Here is a 6639-nt window from a genome sequence, read left to right as displayed (position 1 = left end):
ATTACTTAAAAATGAGGTTTTTTATTATCCATTAGGAGACGCTTCATGAAGGCTATCCTATCTTTTTGCAACTCTTACAACTAAATAATAAATAGGAACGACAGCATAGAAAGTTTGAAAGCAAGTGACCCGACACAGGAAAATGTTTAAGTCTTTTCTTCCCTCTCCTGGCCCCCAGTCCCTCCCCTTCCCTGCGCAGAGACCATTTGTGTGGCTATTGTGGTGATTCATACACAAATGGCCAGTCGGGTCACCAGGGTTGGTGTCACGCAGTGCAGTAACTCACGGTGTTCCCCTCACCACTACCCGCACCCACGTAGACCTGTGCCCCAGCGGACAGAATCCATAGTAAAGTCTGATCAATTTTCACGATAGGCTAATAGATGGTGTAGCAGTAAATTGTGTAAAGGCAATATTTATTAGACTCATGGATATGTATTTTGGACATGTTCCCGGAGAGACCAGTCCTAGGGGCAACAGTAGAGAGGAAAACCCTCAGGTGGATCAACACAGCGGTTCCAATGTGGAGCTCAAACCTAACGATCGTGCGATGGTGCAGGACCGGCGGTGGTCGTTCATTTGTGCCTGGGTCACTGTGACTCAGAACCAACTCAGTGCCACCTAGCAACAATTTGTTCGGTAAAAACTTTACTTTGAATTACAATACTATGAATAACCGAGCAGAAACCTTTAAATTTTTTTTCGCCTTTCAATTATGACTTGATTCTCCAAAAATATGGTAATAGCTTCACAAATATTATCATAACATGGTAGCTAACCTCAGAGATTTGACAGTCGACGCTAGCTACACACAGCACTTGCGCACAGCCGTGTAGAGGAGACCACGTGATTCAAACCATCCTTGTGATTGAGTAATAACAGCTCCGACCAGAGCAGGTTAGATTATTCAAAAAATGAGCAAAAGAGAGTTTTAGTCTTGCGGGCATCTTGACACATGTAAGCTGGGCTTCCTCATCCACCTTTTTGTTTTAACAAAATACAGGTTTCCAAAGAATAATACATTTCTGCTGAGACACTGCCCAGCATTCTACAAGCTGTCACTATGCATCACCCTCTGACATGGTTACCTGCTGTGGTCCATGCGGGCGCCTGCTGGTACCCCTGCAAATGGCAACATTTCATTCAGACTTCCTATACAGTAGCTTGCTTTTTAGAAAAGGGGGAGGAGGGGAAATATGAGGAGCTGATGCTAGCGGCTTAGGTGGAGAGCAAATGCTTTGAGAGTGATGAGGGCAATGAAAGTGCAAATGTGCTTTACACAATTGATGTATGTATGGATTGTGATAAGAGTTGTATGAGGCCCTAATAAAACGATTTAAAAAAAAGAAAAGGGGATATACACTGGTCCGTGTGAGGTCAGTGCATGTAGAGCTACTGTAGTCTTTTAACCTAGAATGGAATGCTAGCCAATAGTATGCTTTAAATAAACAAAGCAAAACCAAGCCCACTGCCATCAGTCCCTTCCTACTCACAGGATCAATCCTACACAGGACTTCCAAAGCTGTCAGTCTACACAGGAGCAAGACTGCCTCATCTTTCTTCCTCTGAGTGGTAGGTCTGAACCAAGGACCTTATGGTTAGCAGCCCAACACTTACCTCATGTCGCCAGGCAGTGTCAAGCTCCCTTTCAAAGCAGCTCAAGTGGTGTTCTAACATTTTGATTTATGCCAATCTAGTGGTAGGAGAAACCCAATTCATTGTGTTCATTGTTTTGAGTCATCTTGAGCAGTGTGGGCTAATAGGCTTTAAAAAGTGCATCAGTTTGAAAAGATATTGCTTAATCTTGACTTTTCTTTTTATAAATGTAAAGCAAAAAGGTGAAGGCGCAGGGCATTCTTAGGTTACTCCCAACGGTTCAGTGTTGTGAATCCAATTTAAAGCCTGACGACCTAAATCCATGGTGGTGCAAGTCTTCTTTCTTTTCTTTTTGTCTCGATGTGTCCGCTGAAAATAAGGTGCAGCCCACATTTTTACGCCGTCTGCTGAGCCCAAAAGCATAATCTACTTTAAAGCCTAGAAGTAGAATTTATCAAGCATTTCCTCAGATTTTCACCTTCAGAAAAAAAGACCAAAAAACCCAACTATCACATGAGATGGAGAAGAACACTAAACAGTTTTTTTTTTTTGAACACTAAACAGTTTTACAGATCTTTTTGGTGGTGAACATGACATGAACCTTATAGATTGTAAAAACAGTGATAGTTGGAACCAATGTACAGAATTAAAAGTTTAAAACTTTATCTGCTTTTAATTTCTTTGAAGTTTCAGTTATCAAAAATAATTACACGAATATGAAATGTAATGTTTCAAATTGCAAGGTAATGCAGTGTTTGTAAAATACTCTTGTCTAATATTATCCAGTAGGATCTTGATTTGTGCAGTCACACTTTGTTAAAATGACTGCATTTTAACATCCACTGATAGAGATCAATAATGTAAGTTCACATTTAAAATTGATGGGCACCAGTGCATGGAACACTTTTGCAAGTATTGGGAGTCGGTATGGTTTGAAAAGAGTAATTTAACTGTTGGGTGCCAGGAAATGAGTATTCTCAAAGTCCATTGTCAGCAATGGGCAGGCCTAGTAATACCTGGCACAGAACATTTATTAACAGAGAGGCAAATAACTTTGAAATAAAGTTTTAAAGAAATAACACGTTTTTTCCATTAAAAAAAAACATGTTATTGGGGGCTCATACAGCTCTCATCACAATCCATACAGACATCCTTTGTCACGCATGGATTCTTATAGCCTGCATCACAACCAGAAAAATATAGGAAACATACCCTCCAAAAGTCCCCCCTACGGTCCCTTCTTTTTCAGACCCTGTTACTTCCCCCGCGTGCTTAGAAGTCAAGGGTTTGTTCCTATGCTTTTGCCTGCCCTAAAACATTACAGACATAAACTCATGAAGAATGTAACCTTTCGAGACTGAGATTTTTTTAAAGTACTTTTATTGGGGGCTCTAACATTTCTTATCACAATCAGGCACATTGGCACATATGCCACCATCATCATTTTCAAAGCATTCTCTTCCCACTTGAGCCCCTGATATCAACTCCCATGTCTTCCCCCTCCCTCCTCCGCCCGCCCTCCCTCACGAACCCTTGATAAGTTATGGATTATTTTTTCTATAGCTTACATTGTCCTCTGTCGCCCCTCACCCATTTTTCTGTTACTCGTCCCCCTGGGAGGAGGAAAAAAAACACATTTTATTGGGGACTCTTACAGCTCTTATAACATTCCAAGCATATGTGTACATATGTTGCCATCTTCATTTTCTAAACATTTACTTTCTATTTGAGCCCTTGGTATCAGCTCCTCTATTTTCCCTCCCTAACCCCTCCCCTTAGCTTATTGTTCAACTGCATTCTCTGTCATTAATATGCACGCTTAAGAAGAGCTACTGAAGGGGGTAAAAAAAATCTATGCTTCTTAGCAAGGATTTTGAATAAATGCATTCTGCAGACTTGGTACCAGGCACTGACCAAGTTCTGAAGATTAAAATTCAGGGGTCTCTCAGGGTTTCCTGCCTCATTTTGCAACTTTGCACATGCGAATTACAGTCTTTCCCACCTACGCTATTTCATGTAACCATTCCACAATCGTGCGCTGCAGAGTGTCTCCTTCACCTACTGTTCACCTGTCCTTCTCAACAATAGATTCCCCCCACCCCCACCCCCGGGATTCAGGGAGCTGGCAGGGCGCTCCATTCTCAGAGCAGACTCCCCTGACACTAGTGGCATCAGGTTCTTTTCCCGACGAGAGCATCTTTGAGAAGATTCTATTATACAGCCGGGTGAATTTTTCGGTTGTTGCTGGTATTTTATATGTCCTGCTCATCATCAAGAAAGATGTTCTGAAGCCCCGTGGTGGGGCCTTCTGAGCACAAAGAATTGCAAGTGTAATGAGGCCTGCACTCTGTGGGCCCGCTTCTGATGGTGTCCTGATCGGGTCAGAACCACTGCAGTCCGACCTCTGCCTTCTTTTAAAGCGGAGTGTGTGTGTGGGGGTGCGGGGTCAGGGCACTCGGGTCATCTGGGTTATAAGCTGTAAGTGCGATGTTTGTTCTGTGTGGGTTGCACAGAACCTATTATTTAAAATGGTTGCCAAAAAGGTTACATGCTTATGCTTACAACTTAGCACTTGCGTTTCCTGGCTTAGAAAAACTAGCAGATCACAAGAACTGGTCCTCCTTCATTGAATTTCTGAAAGCCAGGTGCACATATCAGATCTCTGTTACTCGGGAAAGTACCAGGGGGCTTCAAAAAGTCTGTGGAAAAACTGAATGAAAAGAGAATGGGATTTTCTCACAAACTTCTCAATGATCCCTCATATGTTTTTATCCTAAAGGATTTCAGATTTAGGCATATGCTTAGCGCCGAACAGTAACAAAGATGAGCTGGATCTTTACAAACAAAAACCAAAGACTGGCTTTGTGTGCGTACCGTGAATCATTAGAGAAAATCCTAGGCTTGTAGGGACACTACCCTCCAGCTTCTAGCTAACCTGTAGTATTGATCGTGTATACTTGAGTATGAGCCGATCCGAAAAGCAGCCAAGGCACCTAATTTTACCACAAAAAAAGGCATTAAAATGTGCTGGAAAAACTCGGCTTACACACGAGTCTAGACAGTCCTTGATGTCAAGCTCAGTTCTACGTTATATTCGAAGGGACTTCAGGGGGTTTGTTGAAAAGGTGATGGAATTTTGCCACGCACGTTTTGAATCCCCTTGTGTCTGTGTAGGAGCCCTGGCAGCGTGGCGGCTCCCTGCGGGGCTGTTAACCCGAAAGGCCAGCGGTTCGAAAGCACCAGCGTCCTCCACCTGTCAGGGGTTACAGGTTCAGAAACCCACAGGGGCAGTGCTACTTGGCCCTCTAGGGTCCCCATGAGTCAGACGTGACTTGCTGGCAGTGAGCTTGGTGTCTGTTGGTGTATGTATGGGTGTCTTGGACTGCTTAACAACAGAGAGGTTCAAAGTCACCCCGTGCCTGCACAGAATAAAAGACCCGATGATCTATGTCCATAAAGACGCCAATCCGGGAACCCTAAAGGCATCTCTCCTGTCCTGTGGGGCGGCTATGAGTCAGAATCGATGTGATAGCAGTGGGTGGGTGGGTTTTTCATTTTATAGACATACCCCCGTTTATATAACCATTCACCCATTGAAATCGCCCTAGATTGTGTCTGGTTTTTGTTGCTTCAGAGCAAAGCTAATGTGATAGGAACCAACTCACGGAAACACTAAACTTTGGTTTCCGTCTGAAGAGAATGGCCTGATTTTCCCCCTGCTGTGATTTACTTTGAGAGCACAGTTGGCTCAGTGGTAGAATTCTGGTGTCCCGTGGGTGTGGTGGGAGACCCAGGTTTGATTCCTGAGCCAGTGCACTTCCCGCCAAGCCCCCGCCCATCTGTTAGTGGATGCTTGTTGCTATGATGCACAACAGGTTTCTAGAGCGACTAGGAAGAAAGGTTTGGTGATCTGCTTCCGAAGACCAGCCAAGTGCTGTGGGTCCTACCAGTCCTGTGTGCTGTGGGTCCTGCCGGTCCTGTGTTGCTGGGTACGCGTGAGAGGCTGGCTCAGCGGCAGCTGACAACAGCAGCAACGACATCAGTGATTCCCAACATGGGTGACACTGCCCACACACCCGCAAAAGCAGATGCCTACATGGGTGATAAACTAGAGATCAACCTTTTTTTTAATAGGGGGGTCAGGTGGGAGTGCACTGAGAGTTTTGTTTATTTCCCTAAGAAGGGCACAGTAGACGCTGCACCCCCCTTCCAGTCCCTATTCCACATGGCTCAATGCTCAGCAGAGCCAGTTACAAGGGAGAGCAAGGACCTGCTGCCCTGTATTGACAAATGCATCCGGAGGACACAGACTTAAGGCTGGGAGGACCAGCCAAACAAATGCCAAGCGAAGGCCTGCTTGAACGGGTAGCACTCAGCAATACAGCGCCAAGACTCTCCCCTCCAGTCCATTACAGCTGGGGTTACTGCTGGGTCCCCTGACTCGGCGTACTGGGAGGGCCGTGAGAAAGCCCGCAGACCACACAGGGCACACTTGATATGCACGAGAAGCTCAGGAGAATGTCCCTGCAGCCAGGGAAGGAAGGCTTAGCCGCTGAATGGAGCAGCTTATGTTCCCTGGACCACTGTTATTCTGCCCTTGACTCCCTGGAGCCCAGGCTGAGCGGCAGGGCCTAGGCCCCGCTTCTGTCTCACTCTCCTCCTGCCTTCTGCAAATATATTTTGAACACTTGCTACGCATTAGCATGGGAGACCCATGGTGACCAAGACAGACACCCTGCCCTGACAGCCCACACGGCAGGGCTGGGGAAGCATGGAAACGCAAGGCTGGAGATCAGGACCCGCTCCGGCAGTCGTAGGCCCCCACATTCAGAGACTCCTGAGCATTTCAAGATGGTGACAGCAGATGGATCATTAAAGCAAGACAGGACCCCTTCTGTGTGTGGGGGGAGGGCAGTGGAGGGGAGCGACCGCCTAGGTCGGCTGTCCATGAAGCTGACTGAAAAAAATTCCGTCTGGGGATTCCCAAGCAGCAGCAATTCTACCCCTCCTGCCCCGCAGGGGACCCTTGGCAGCATCTGGAGC

This window comes from Tenrec ecaudatus, chromosome 12 (genome assembly GCF_050624435.1).
Source record: "Tenrec ecaudatus isolate mTenEca1 chromosome 12, mTenEca1.hap1, whole genome shotgun sequence".
In the NCBI taxonomy this organism is placed as follows: Eukaryota; Metazoa; Chordata; class Mammalia; order Afrosoricida; family Tenrecidae; genus Tenrec; species Tenrec ecaudatus.
Note: the sequence above shows the minus strand (reverse complement) of the source record.